Below are 12,863 nucleotides of genomic sequence, written 5' to 3' on the forward strand. Positions count from 1 at the left end.
CCAAGAAAATCTAGTGAGTAAATGGCAGAGATGGGTTTGATTCAGGTCACCCCCACCCCCGCCCTGAGACTCATTTTCTATCCCCCTCCCCCCGATGAAAATTCTGCAGTGACACACTCCTTTCCATGCCTTAAATGTGCCAAGGACCTTCCTTCTGCAGAGGCTTTTCACCTGGTGTTCCCTCTGCCTGGAAAGAGGGTTCCTTTTCACGGGTCTGCTTCCACAGCAAAGTCCTCTTCTGTCCGTCCTTGTTCAAGAAATCTCCCTACCTGCTCTGCCCAGAACCCAGCCACTCTGCACCACCTTTCTGGTCTACCTCCCTTTCCAGCACTTCTCTCTCTTCTCTTTTTTATGCTGATGCTCTCTGGCAAAATTTCCATCAACTTGACTAGAATGTCAGCTTCTTGAGCACACATCAGTATCCCCAAGGCCTGGCACAGTGTGTGGTATACAACAGGTACTCTCATTCGACATCTACTGAATAAATTAGTGAATGAATGAATGAATGAGAGGGGTTTCCAATTCAGGTTTATCTAAATCTGAAACGTGAGTTTAATCTACCCCACAAGGTTGGCTCTTTTGACAAAGCACAGAGGCCTTGAAGTAAATGGTTTACTTGTAATAACGACTATGACAGTGTCTGGAAGGTTGATGAGGGTGGTTAGTACTTTTTCCTTGCCCAGAATTTCTGGGAGGGACAAGTGACCACAAGAGTCCTCTCTAAAACTCACGGCAAATTGAGATAATGAAAAAAATTTCACTTGGAGTAAAAAATCCTTCAAAAAAGGAGGAAAGGGAAATTTTAAAAAGGAGTAAGAACACACACACACGAAGTCTCTCCTCGTCTCCATTTAGTTCAGCCAAATAATAGCAAATAATATTTTTTTCATTTTATTGGACAGCTGTGATGAGCCAGGCATGATCCTAAACCCGTTGTGTGTGCATTATTTCATTTTCATGATCATCACAACACCACAGTGAAATTGCTGCTATTAGAAACTGAAGCTCAAAGACATCAAGCAGCTTGCCCAAGGTCCCATAGTTTCTAATACAGGTATGCTGTCTCCAGTGCCTATGACAGCATAAAGTATTGGAAATACATCAAATCCATTCTGGTGAGGAGAAGGAGAAGTAGGAGAAGGAGATACTCCAAGGAGGAGACTAACATGGACAATGTCTGGGGCTAACTAAGATCCTTACAGCACAAGTATGGCTGACCCCAGACAAATTTCTTACGTGTGCCCCAAACCTATAGTGTGGAAGCTGTCTACACAGTCCAAAATGAGGATAGAAGCAACTGTTACCTGCCTAGCTCATTCTTAACTTATTGCTTCCCAAAGAGGATCCCAACAAAGTTTTGCGGAAATCTTGGCCAGGAACCAGTAATTTTGGTTTTGGCCATTAAAACAAATTCCACAGTGTCTCCTAAAAAAAGAAGGGGCAGTCCCCAAATTCAATGAATCTCCAGATCTCTAGGCTCTCTGAACGGGGACACAATCAAATCTGTGTTTACTATCTTTCCATGGCTTAGCTGGCTGCAGATGATTTTCCCAGAAGCCCAAGGTCCACGGTGCTATAGCCAATCCTTGTGTAATCCCTGTGCCTCCTAGCAGTATCCCCCCAAAAATGCATATTCATCTTATTCATCCTCCACTTCATACCCCTGTGGCCCTACCAGGTGCAGGAACATAACTCATAAGAAATATTAACATTAGCTGTTTATCATGGAGCTTGCAAAACAGAAAAGCAATAAAAGTGCAGGCACACTCACTCAATTACCATTGAAATAGATATCACAAAAATTATTCAGTGTCAGAAATCTAATTTTGTATGATATTTCTATATATTTCCACTGCTAATTTTTCTTCCCTCCAGTATTAGTGAATTAATATGCTTCAAATGCCCCTCTAGCTACCCTGGGAAAAAAAAATACTACTTATTTAGTTGAGCTACCCAAATCCATTAGACAAATTTCCTTTACAGCAAAGCATTGATGAATGAAATGTCTCATGCTAATGTAAGAATAATCAATTTAGAATGCTTATGACAATTAACAAAGCTGAAGATACGCCTTGAAGGCTCCATGCTTTGTCAGCCCTGATTTGGATTAAACTTGCGCTAATGGGATCATTTTTCTTCCAAAAGGTATTCTTTTTAGGCAGACCTATCAATTAATATGAATTATGCATGTATAAAAGTACTAATGTCATTAATTAGACAAATTAATTTTTATGATGCAGTGGATAGACTAACACTAGATTATATGTGATAACTTCCCCACGGCGCCCGCCGATTTGAAATAAATGAATAGTTTATATTTGTGTGCTTTCCAAAGACTCAATCGGGATTAATCAGGCTGGTCTGTGGGCAGGAGATGGTTGAGATGCCACGTATTCTTGATGGTCTTCTTAGCCAGAGGGGTCACTTCTGAGACAGGAGAGCCCAGATTTTAATAGTGAGAAACTTTAGAATAATGTTACATGGGGTCATTTGGAAATTAGTAAACTGTAACCATTTATTCTGACAAGCGTTTTTTGATTCTCTCCCCCAAATTTACATGCCACTGCCCAAGTGGGCTAAGAAACAAATAAAGCTCGGGAGATAAAGAGTGGAGAAAAGGGCATCTTCCTATTGTCGAACTGGCAGACATAGCTCATTAATATTGGTCAGATTTGACTGGTATAATATTTACCTTCTAACTGTGACTCTAAGTTAAGTATTAGCTTTGTTCATCCTCAAATCCATGCAAACTTTGATATTCCTGGCCCAGTATATAATCTAAAGTGTATGATGACGAGGATGATGGGAGGTCCAATATTTGTGAGATCAGCATCTCCTTGCTTTTGTGCCTTGCAATAAAGCTTATGATTACAATGAAATGACCACCACTAGGAAAGTAAATCCAAAACTTATTTTACTCATGGTAAGACTTTTTATTCTTTTAGTTATTGTTTTGCAAGAACTTGAAACAGGGGTTTGTTTTTAAGTGTTGTAACTAGGATAATTGATGACTTTGATGATGCATCCTAAAGTCACACTGGTACTTTCCATCACGCAAGGCTGGTGGGAATTAAAGCAAGCTGTTGTGACTGGGGCAATGGCTTAAAGTTCAGTTCAAGAGGTCAAAAGTGATCTCTCCCTCCTGGTTCACATAGTTATTGTCTAGACCATGGTAAATGCTTAATAAATGCAGGCTGAAAAAAATTAAGTAAAAGTATTCCTTTAGCTAAGGTCTTTTTTTTTCGGGGGGAGAGGGGGACAAAGGGGAGGCATAGAGAGAATCTAAAAAGGCTTCACACCCAATGCAGAACCTGATGTAGGGCTCAATCTCATCCCCCTGAGATCATGATCCGAGCCAAAATCAAGAATTGGATGCTTAACTGACTAACCCAGGTTCCCTTAGCTAAGATCTTAACATGGGTTCTAAAAACACAAGGCCATCATAGAAATGCAAAGGATATTTGCTCTATACGCTCAAGGTTCTTTGTTACACGAATGATGGTATGGCATGACCATTAAAAGCAAGCCCTTTGAAGACCAAGGGTCTTGGGTTCAAATCATGGATCTGCCATATCCTGACTGAGCAATCCTAGGGGTTTGATGCTGTCTCACTGCATGTTGTAAACCTTAATGATGTGTGATCAGTGATTACACATGGCACCTGTCCCATGAAGAGGAATTGGTGTCGTTACTACTCAGAGCAAGGCATAAACGGTGATGGTAAGTCTTAGAGAAATGTGGCCACTCTCCATAACCAAATGCTTCCTTGGGCAAATATGCCATTGAGTAGTAGGATGGATTCAAGCTCTACTAAAAAGGTAAAAGATGGCATCCTATCCTCTCACTCAATTCTGATCACATGTCCATCTTCTGATAAGAAGTAGATGAGAGAAGAAAAATGATTAAGATAACAGAACTTGGGTCAGACTGCCTGGGTTCAAATCTTACTCCCACCATGTACCAACAGTGTAATCTTGGGTAACTTGGCTGTACTTCTCAACATTTCTTTTCATTTCCTATAAAACAATGATGGTAGGGTTGATTTTTAACAAAAATGATTAAATGAGTTAAAACTTCCAAAGTACTTAAAACAAGGATTGGCACATGTATGCAAGTAATCAATAAATAAAGGAAAACTACTTGGCATCTACTGTGTTCTAGATGTCTTATACACACTGTCCAATTTAAACTTCAACATAATTTCATTTTACAGATGAGCAGATTGAGGACCAGAGCATTTATCTTGGTCAATGTGAACCAATTGGTAAGTAGAAGAGGAAAGATTTGAACCGAGGGTTATCTGAGAATTTATTATATAGGAGGGAGAAGTGCTGGGAGAGTCAAGTCTAGGATTTAGGAGGGGAAAACCTCTTCCTATGGTAAATCCTACAACTCATGGAAAAGGGGGACCATGCAGGTCATGAAGGTAAATATTGGGTAGACAAGATAATAGTGACAGCTCCTCTGGTGATGAGTGAGGCACACACCTGTGGGATAGATATTATTAATCTCTTCATTTTACATATGTATTAAATAATTTATATTAAATCATAGCCCTGACACCAATACTGATCCATCTTATTCCTTAGTCTATATTATTAACACCTACACCATAAGAACTAATCACTTATAAGTAAATAATGATATACCAATTGGGGACTCCAGATATCAAGGCCCTACCTTCCAGGCATGTGTCTTATCTCCCTACTCTTCTCTTATAGTTAACTGTATCCATTGGGACTCTATGATTACCCCCCACCCACTAGTTTCTGGAGGAGGAGGAGAACAGCAGTTTGTAGAAGTGAAGCATACACATACAGAAGGAACCAACCAGGACTAGTCCAGCAAAATAATGGTAGACTCTGCCCACAAAGGGTCTTACTTCATAAAATATATCAAAAAGATTAGCTTCCAGAGGTGAAAGGCAACAATTCAAATCATATTTGCAAACTTCTTCAAGGTATGTGATATTGGATACATTTTTTTATGGGGTTAAGTTCCTAGAGCAGGTCCTTTTATTTTTCTGTCTAGTCTTGGTTTCAGTTTAGGGATGTTCATGGGCCTGAGGCAAGCCAAGAATACTAAATTCCTGGATTTTGGTTGGAATTGGGAGCCAGAGGGATGAAGCACACTTGATTCCATTGGAGGCTACCACTTTGAGAGGGCCTACCAGAGAATGAAGCACACGGGAGAGTAGAGCCTAAAACTAGAGCAAGAGAGAAGGAATGCTCATGACATCATCTGAACTCTGGGATGTATTTTTTTTTTCCCATCCTTTCTTTTCTTTCTTTCTTTCTTTTTTTTTTTTTTTTAAATTTCTTTTCAGCGTAACAGTATTCATTGTTTTTGCACCACACCCAGTGCTCCATGCAATCTGTGCCCTCTCTAATACCCACCACCTGGTTCCCCCAAACCTCCCACACCCCGTCCCTTCAAAACCCTCAGATTGTTTTTCAGAGTCCATGGTCTCTCATGGTTCACCTCCCCTTCCAATTTCCCTCAATTCCCTTCTCTCCATCTCCCCTTGTCCTCCATGTTATTTGTTATGCTCCACAAATAAGTGAAACCATATAATAATTGACTCTCTCTGCTTGACTTATTTCACTCAGCACAATCTCTTCCATGTTGCTACAAAAGTTGGGTACTCATCCTTTCTGATGGAGGCATAATACTCCATAGTGTATATGGACCACATCTTCCTTATCCATTCGTCCGTTGAAGGGCATCTTGGTTCTTTCCACAGTTTGGCGACTGTGGCCATTGCTGCTATAATCGTTGGGGTACAGATGGCCCTTCTTTTCACTACATCTGTATCTTTGGGGTAAACACCCAGTAGTGCAATTGCAGGGTCATAGAGAAGCTCTATTTTTAATATCTTGAGGAATCTCCACATTGTTCTCCAAAGAGGCTGCACCATCTTGCATTCCCACCAACAGTGTAAGAGGGTTCCCCTTTCTCCACATCCTCTCCAACACATGTTGTTTCCTGTCTTGCTGATTTTGGCCATTCTGACTGGTGTAAGGTGATATCTCAATGTGGTTTTAATTTGAATCTCCCTGATGGCTAGTGACGATGAACATTTTTTCATGTGTCTGATAGCCATTTGTATGTCTTCATTGGAAAGTGTCTGTTCCTATCTTCTGCCCATTTTTTTGATATGATCATCTGTTTTATGTGTGTTGAGTTTGAGAAGTTCTTTATAGATCCTGGATATCAAATCCAGCATCTGTTCCTGATTAAAATGCTTCAAAGTATAGGGATAGAGGGACCATTCCTTAACTTCACAAAATCTATGTATGAATGACCGACAGCAAATATCATCCTCAGTGGGAAAAAGCTCACAGCCTTCCTGTTGAGATCAGGAACACAACAAGGATGCCCACTCTCACCACTCTTGTTCAATATAGTATTAGAAATCCTAGCAACAGCAATCAGACAACAAAGAGAAATAAAAGGTATTCAAATTGGCAATGAAGAAGTCAAACTCTTTCTCTTCACAGATGACATGATTCTTTATATGGAAAGCCCAAAAGACTCCACCCCCAAACTACTAGAACTCATACAGCAATTCAGTAATGTGGCAGGATACAAAGTCAATGTACAGAAATCAGTGGCTTTCTTATACACTAACAATGAAAATACATAAAGGGAAATTAGAGAATTGATTCCATTTACTATAGCACCAAGAACCATAAGATACCTGGGAATAAACCTAACCAAAGAGGTAAAGGAACTGTACTCAAGGAACTACAGAACACTCATGAAAGAGATTGAAGAAGACACAAAAAGATGGAAGACCATTCCATGCTCTTGGATTGGAAGAATAAACGTTGTTAAAATGTTTATACTGCCTAGAGCAATCTATACTTTTAATGCCATTCTGATAAAAATTCCACTGGTATTTTTCAAAGAGCTGGAGAAAATAATCCAAAAATTTATATGGAATCTGGGATATCTGGGATATCTTATCTGAGCCACATGACCCTAGACTTTCCAACTATGTGAACGACTGCATTACCATTTTTGTTTATACTATTTTAAGTCAGGTTTCTATAACTTGCATTTGAAAGGAATCAGGATAATACAGAAATAATACATCATAAAAGAACATTAACAGTTTCTAAGAGCAAATTTTGAGATTCATTTGAAAATCACTAATTCCCTAAACTATTCCTAGAGGCTCATTCTCTGAATGAAGCTACCTTAGAGAATTTGTGGTCATAGTTCATTCTTGGCTAAAAAAATCACTTTAGACATAATAACATAAAGAGTCTTTTAGTAAGATTTGTTCATGTTTACTTTGGTTGTTTTTGCAAAGGAGGACACAGAACTTCTTGGGCCAAATGTAGAGAAGGGTGTCCTGGGAGAATGAAATCACCATTGATCTAGATGGCTCGGTCACCAGGGACTAAATATTCACAGGAAATGGCTACTTAGGAACCAGGATCCACTTGTGTCTACATTTCTTCCTCCCTCAATATGTGTAGGTGTTCAATTTCACAACAGTCTTCATTTTATAATTTGTCTGAATATGAAAAGTTTCCTGTGATCCTGAGAAGTGAGCAGATGAACATGTTCCATTGACTACTTAAGGGAATCATCAATAAGATCAACAAAGTTCCTTTCACTCATTCATTTCATCCTGTGAACAAGTATTGAGTGATACTTTTGTTTCCTTCCTGCCTCTCCACAACATCCTGACAACATCATCCCTTGACTTTAAAACAAGGGGACAGCTGTAAAGCCATAGAGATTTGGGTCAGCAAGACCCTTTGGGTAAAATGCTCCACCAAGAGTCTTTCAATTTTTTTTTTTTTTTACTCTTTCCATTTTTGACCAGTTTTATTTTCCTAAAACTTCAAAATAGGGTCATGGTGAAGACTGTGGTCTTTGGAGCTTAATGACCTGAGCAATATCCTTGCTTGATCACTTCTTAGATGCAGGCAAGTTTACCTTCATGTTATCTGTGCAGTAGATATAGTGATAAGAGCCAACAAGCTCATTTGACCAGCTATGGAGCATGAACGGTCTACTAACAAACGAGGCAGTCTCTTAAGTTGCCTTGAAACACAAAGTGCAAGACAGACAAAATTCCTTACTCTCATGAAATTGATATTCTAGTCCATCTTGGCACCATCTTGGAGGGATTCTATGAGCTGGTGCTTGTAAAATGATTAGCACTATGCCTGACACATACTGAGAGCTCAAGAAATGTCAGCTTTTGTTGATGTTATTATTGACAGCTATGGCAATAGTTGGTTGTGTCCTCCTAACTGCTATTGTGAGGATTGATTTCTCCCACCTGGCCCTGCCTACTGCTAAGAACTGAAATTCCCAAATCCGAGACTGCATCTTGTCAGAAGAGGCTCCAAAACTAAAAGCTAGTTATTTTTGTCAGAGTCTCTCCAAGCTCCTTAGAAGACTTGGTGACTCCTTTGCTCCCCAGTCCACCCCCAACTCAGGACAGCGAAAGTTTCTTTTCCCAAAAGCACCCCACCTTTTTTTTCAGTGCTCCAAGATTCATTGTTTAGGCACCACACCCAGTGCTCCATGTAATACCTGCCCTCTTTAATACCCACCAACAGGCTCTCCCAATCTCCCACCCCTCCAAAACCCTCAGTTTGTTTCTCTGAGTCCACAGTCTCTTCATGCTTCGTCTCCTCCTCTGATTTACCCCAGTTCACCTTGCATCCCCCATTTTTGTGTGTGCGGAAGGAACAGCACACTGTGGGATGAATGTAAAGGGAAGGGAAGAATGACACTAATTCAGCAGTGCTAGCCTTCCTTGTTGGCCAAAGGGAATCACTGGGTTTTGAGGAGACCACAGGCTCAGCTCTCACTCTTATTCTCCAAGAGCACACCTGCCAGCTAGACACTACGTATAAAAAATCCAGGGGTTTCCAGGGGTCTCCATCATCAAAAAATTCTCCTACATCACCTCTAAGAAACTATTTTTACCTTTTATGCTTAAATCTCTGACCAAATCTCTTTCTTGACTTTGGTGGGAAATAGAAGCCAAGATTTGCTTCTTTTTCTTCATAAATATCCATCTGGCCTGGCACCATTTATCAAAACATTCACTCTTTCTTGATTGCACTAAAGTATTACATTTGTCCATTGGATCTGGGGTTTGGGGACATTTATATTGTTTCATTATTTGTATGTCTACTATTTGAAAAAAAAAAAAGCATACTCTACATTACCATTGCTTTGTAATGATGGTGATATCTGGAAGTGTAAATTCTTTACTCTAATTTTTCTTCAAACTGGTTTCACTATACTGACGCTCAAGAGGAATTGCTTTACTTTGTAAATAGATTTTTTGATTATGCTTATTGTTTCTTTAGTAGATATACAGTTTATCATATATTCTACTTTATTTGTAATTTTTCAGTTGTGTTTTGTATTAGTTTGCTGATTCTCTCCAAGTTTTTAAATGTTATTAGTTTAAATTCAGGCTATTTTAAATTGTCAGAGTAATTTCTTACTATCCTTTTATTCCTACTGTCAGTAATTTGTGACGTGTGTGTGTGTGTGTGTGTGTGTGTGTGTGTGTGTGTGTGTGTGTTGTTTTTGTTGTCATTGTTGTTTGTTGTTGTGGGTCCCCAAGACCACCCTCAGTATCCATAATTTCCTGGTGGGGCTTGCAGGACTAAGTAAAGTTGTTATATTCACAGTTGCAGTTGATTATAGTGAAAGGATACAGATCAAAATCAGCCAAAGGAAAAGGTTCATGAGGACAAGTCCAAGAGAAACCAGGTGCAAGTTTCCCAGTGTTCTTGCCCAGTGGAGTCACACAGATGCATTTGATTTTCCCAAAAATAATGTGCGACAATACGTGCAAAGTGTTATCCACTGGAGATGCTCACATGCGCCTTGGGGTCCAGGGTTTTTATTGGGCATCACTCATGTAGGCATGAGGCACGTGTGAGACTAACTTCAGGTCCTCAGTCATACTCCTGCTCCCTGTCCTAAAAGCAGGTGCTCACCATAAATTACATTGGCAGTGTAAACGATCTGATCAGACTAGTACTGCATGGCCCAAGGCCTCAGACCTGTAACACTCTTACCAAGCAGAATATTCTAGAATATTAATCTCAGAGCTCATCTCCCAGGAGCTGGTTAAGAGCCTGTACTGAATGCAGCCCTTTCTTACAAACACAGAGTTTGGGCAACCCAAGCCTGTTGGATCATCTTTTCCTGCATACTTTTTTTTCTTGATTATCTCCATTATTGCCAAGTTTTACCATTATATTGATTTTTTAAACAAATTTTCTTTAGATTTGTTGATTCTCTTTTTTTTTTTTCATTAATTTCTGCCATTTGCTAGTTCTATCATTCTTATTTTGAGCATAATTTGCTTCCACCCCCCCCAAACTTCTTGACATGGATACATTTATTTTCAATCTATCTTTTTAAACAAGTGCCTGTAAGACCATCAATCTCACACTAAACATGGTTGTAGCTGCATTCCAAGATGTTTACTATATTGTACTTTTCTTAAACTCAAAGTATTTTCTAATTTCTATTCTGATATTTTCTTTGAGGCCTGTTATTTATAAATGCACTCTTTAATGCCAAATGTTTGAGAATTTTCTAATAATTAAAAAATTAATATCTAGTTTAATTGCACTGTGGTCAAAGAACATACCATAGATAATATCAATTTTGAAATTCATTGATATTTGCCTCCCAGCCCCAAATAGGTAAGTATTCCATATTTACTTAAGGAAGAATATGTATCTTGCAGTGTTACAGTTGTGGGTGCAATATTCTGTAATGTCATGTAGTTTGGGTGGCTCATGTTATAATTTCTTAAACATTCATCTTTCAATGATTGAGAAAAGTACATTAATATCTCCAACTCTGCTTATGTGTTTTAGTATTTCTTCTTTTTAATTCTGTTGCTTGCTCTGTATACTCTAAGGCTCTGTTTTAGGTACATACAAATTTAAAATTATTCTTTTTTCCTGATGTATTACATCATTTAATATTGTGAAATATCCCTCTTTATTACTTACTTTTGCATAAAATCAACTTTTCTGATAATCAGCCTAGCTACACAAGCTTTCTTTTGGTTGGTGGTTGAATAGTATGTCTTCAATGGTATATAGTTTCACCCTACCTATACCCTTACATTCAAATTCTGTCTTGTAAGCTGCATATAATTAGGTTTTGAAGTTTTATTCAGTCTAACAATCTTTGTCTTTTAACTGGGACATTTAGCCTGAATATATTAGGTGTAATTACTGACATATGTGTTTATACCTACCATCTCAGTTATTTTGTTTTCTATTTGTTCTACAGGTTTTATGTTCCTTTATCTTCTTTCTTGTTTCTTTTTGGATAAATAAAACAGTTTAGACTATTCCATTTGTCACTCTATTAATTGTTGGTTATTTGTAATTTCCTTGTTCTTTCAGTAGTTAAACTGGATATGACAATATGGATTCTTGATTTGATAGACACAATAAAATTCAGGATTTTTACCAACTTTATGTTTAACATAAAGATCTTAGGAAACTTTTATTACATCTCCTATCTCATAACTCTTGTATAATCCTTAGGCATTTAAAATTCTACCTTAATATTAATTTAAGTTACCCACCTATTTATATCTTTTCTGTTCTTCATGCCTTCATTCATCTTTATGTTTCTACCTGAAGCCACCACCATATCATTTCTTTTATTACAAGCCTGCTACTGGCTAATTAGTTTAGATTTTGTTTGTTGTTTATCTTTTTTGGAGAGTATTTTTGCTTGATATATAATTCCAAGTTGACGGTTTTTCCTTTTGGAACTTTAAAAACGTCTTCCTTTGTGTTCTGACTTCCATAATTTTGTTGCGAAATTGCTTTCAGTCTTATTGCTTTGCCTGAAATGTCTTTTCTTTTCTTTCTTTTTTTTTTTTTTCTCACACTCCCACCATCCCCCTCCTAAATGGCTGTCTTTACATTTCCTTTTGGTTTGAGTTTTTAGTGGTCTTTTAGTGGTCTTGTTGCTGTGCACCTAGGTACATGCTGTTTTTATTTTTTATTTGCAGCTGCTTGAGTTCATAGAGTTTAAATCATCTGTAGCATGGTGCTTTCTTCAGATTGGGAAAATATTTCATCATTATCTTTTCACGTATTGATTTTATTCCATTTTTTTTATCGTATCTACTAAGCTCCAATTCCACATGTGTTAGATGTTTGTGTGCATTACCCATTTTCATTGTGCTCCATGCTTCACTCCAAACATCTTCTGACATGTCCTTCATTTCACTAATTCTTTTTGCAGCTTGTTTTATATGCCACTCAACCTATACACAGTTCTTAAATTAGATTAATTTTCAGTAACATAATTATCATTTGATTCCTGTGTAGGTTCTATTTTTCTGATGATATCGTTCATCTTCTTGTCTACTTTAATGGACATATTAGTCCCAGTCATTCTAAATCTTTATCTTAATACACCAGTATGTGAATTACCTATGGATTTGTTTTATTGACAGCTTTCTTTTTCTTTTGGCTTTTGCTTATTGAGTGCTACATCCTTGTAGTCTGGTGCCATTTTACTGAGAATTGCATATGAAATCTACAGAGGCTCCAGGTGACGTTATCTAAACCAGGCAGTTAGAGGAGGGGTATCATGGAATGATGCGTGTTTGAAACTGAGACTATGTGTAATTTGTCTTTTTCCCCAGGAGGGGACATTCAGTGGTGCCCACTGAAAGCCAGGCATGCTTGCCAAAAGCCTTTCTCTTCCTAGATAGCTCCAAACTCCAATTCTGTCTCCCTAGCACCATGAGGTTGTCAAGTCTGCCCAGTGTCCTAGCCTCTAGGCTCTTGCTTACACACTGTCAAATTCCCTGACTAAAAAAG

The sequence above is a fragment of the Mustela erminea genome, chromosome 19 (assembly GCF_009829155.1).
Source record: "Mustela erminea isolate mMusErm1 chromosome 19, mMusErm1.Pri, whole genome shotgun sequence".
Lineage (NCBI taxonomy): Eukaryota > Metazoa > Chordata > Mammalia > Carnivora > Mustelidae > Mustela > Mustela erminea.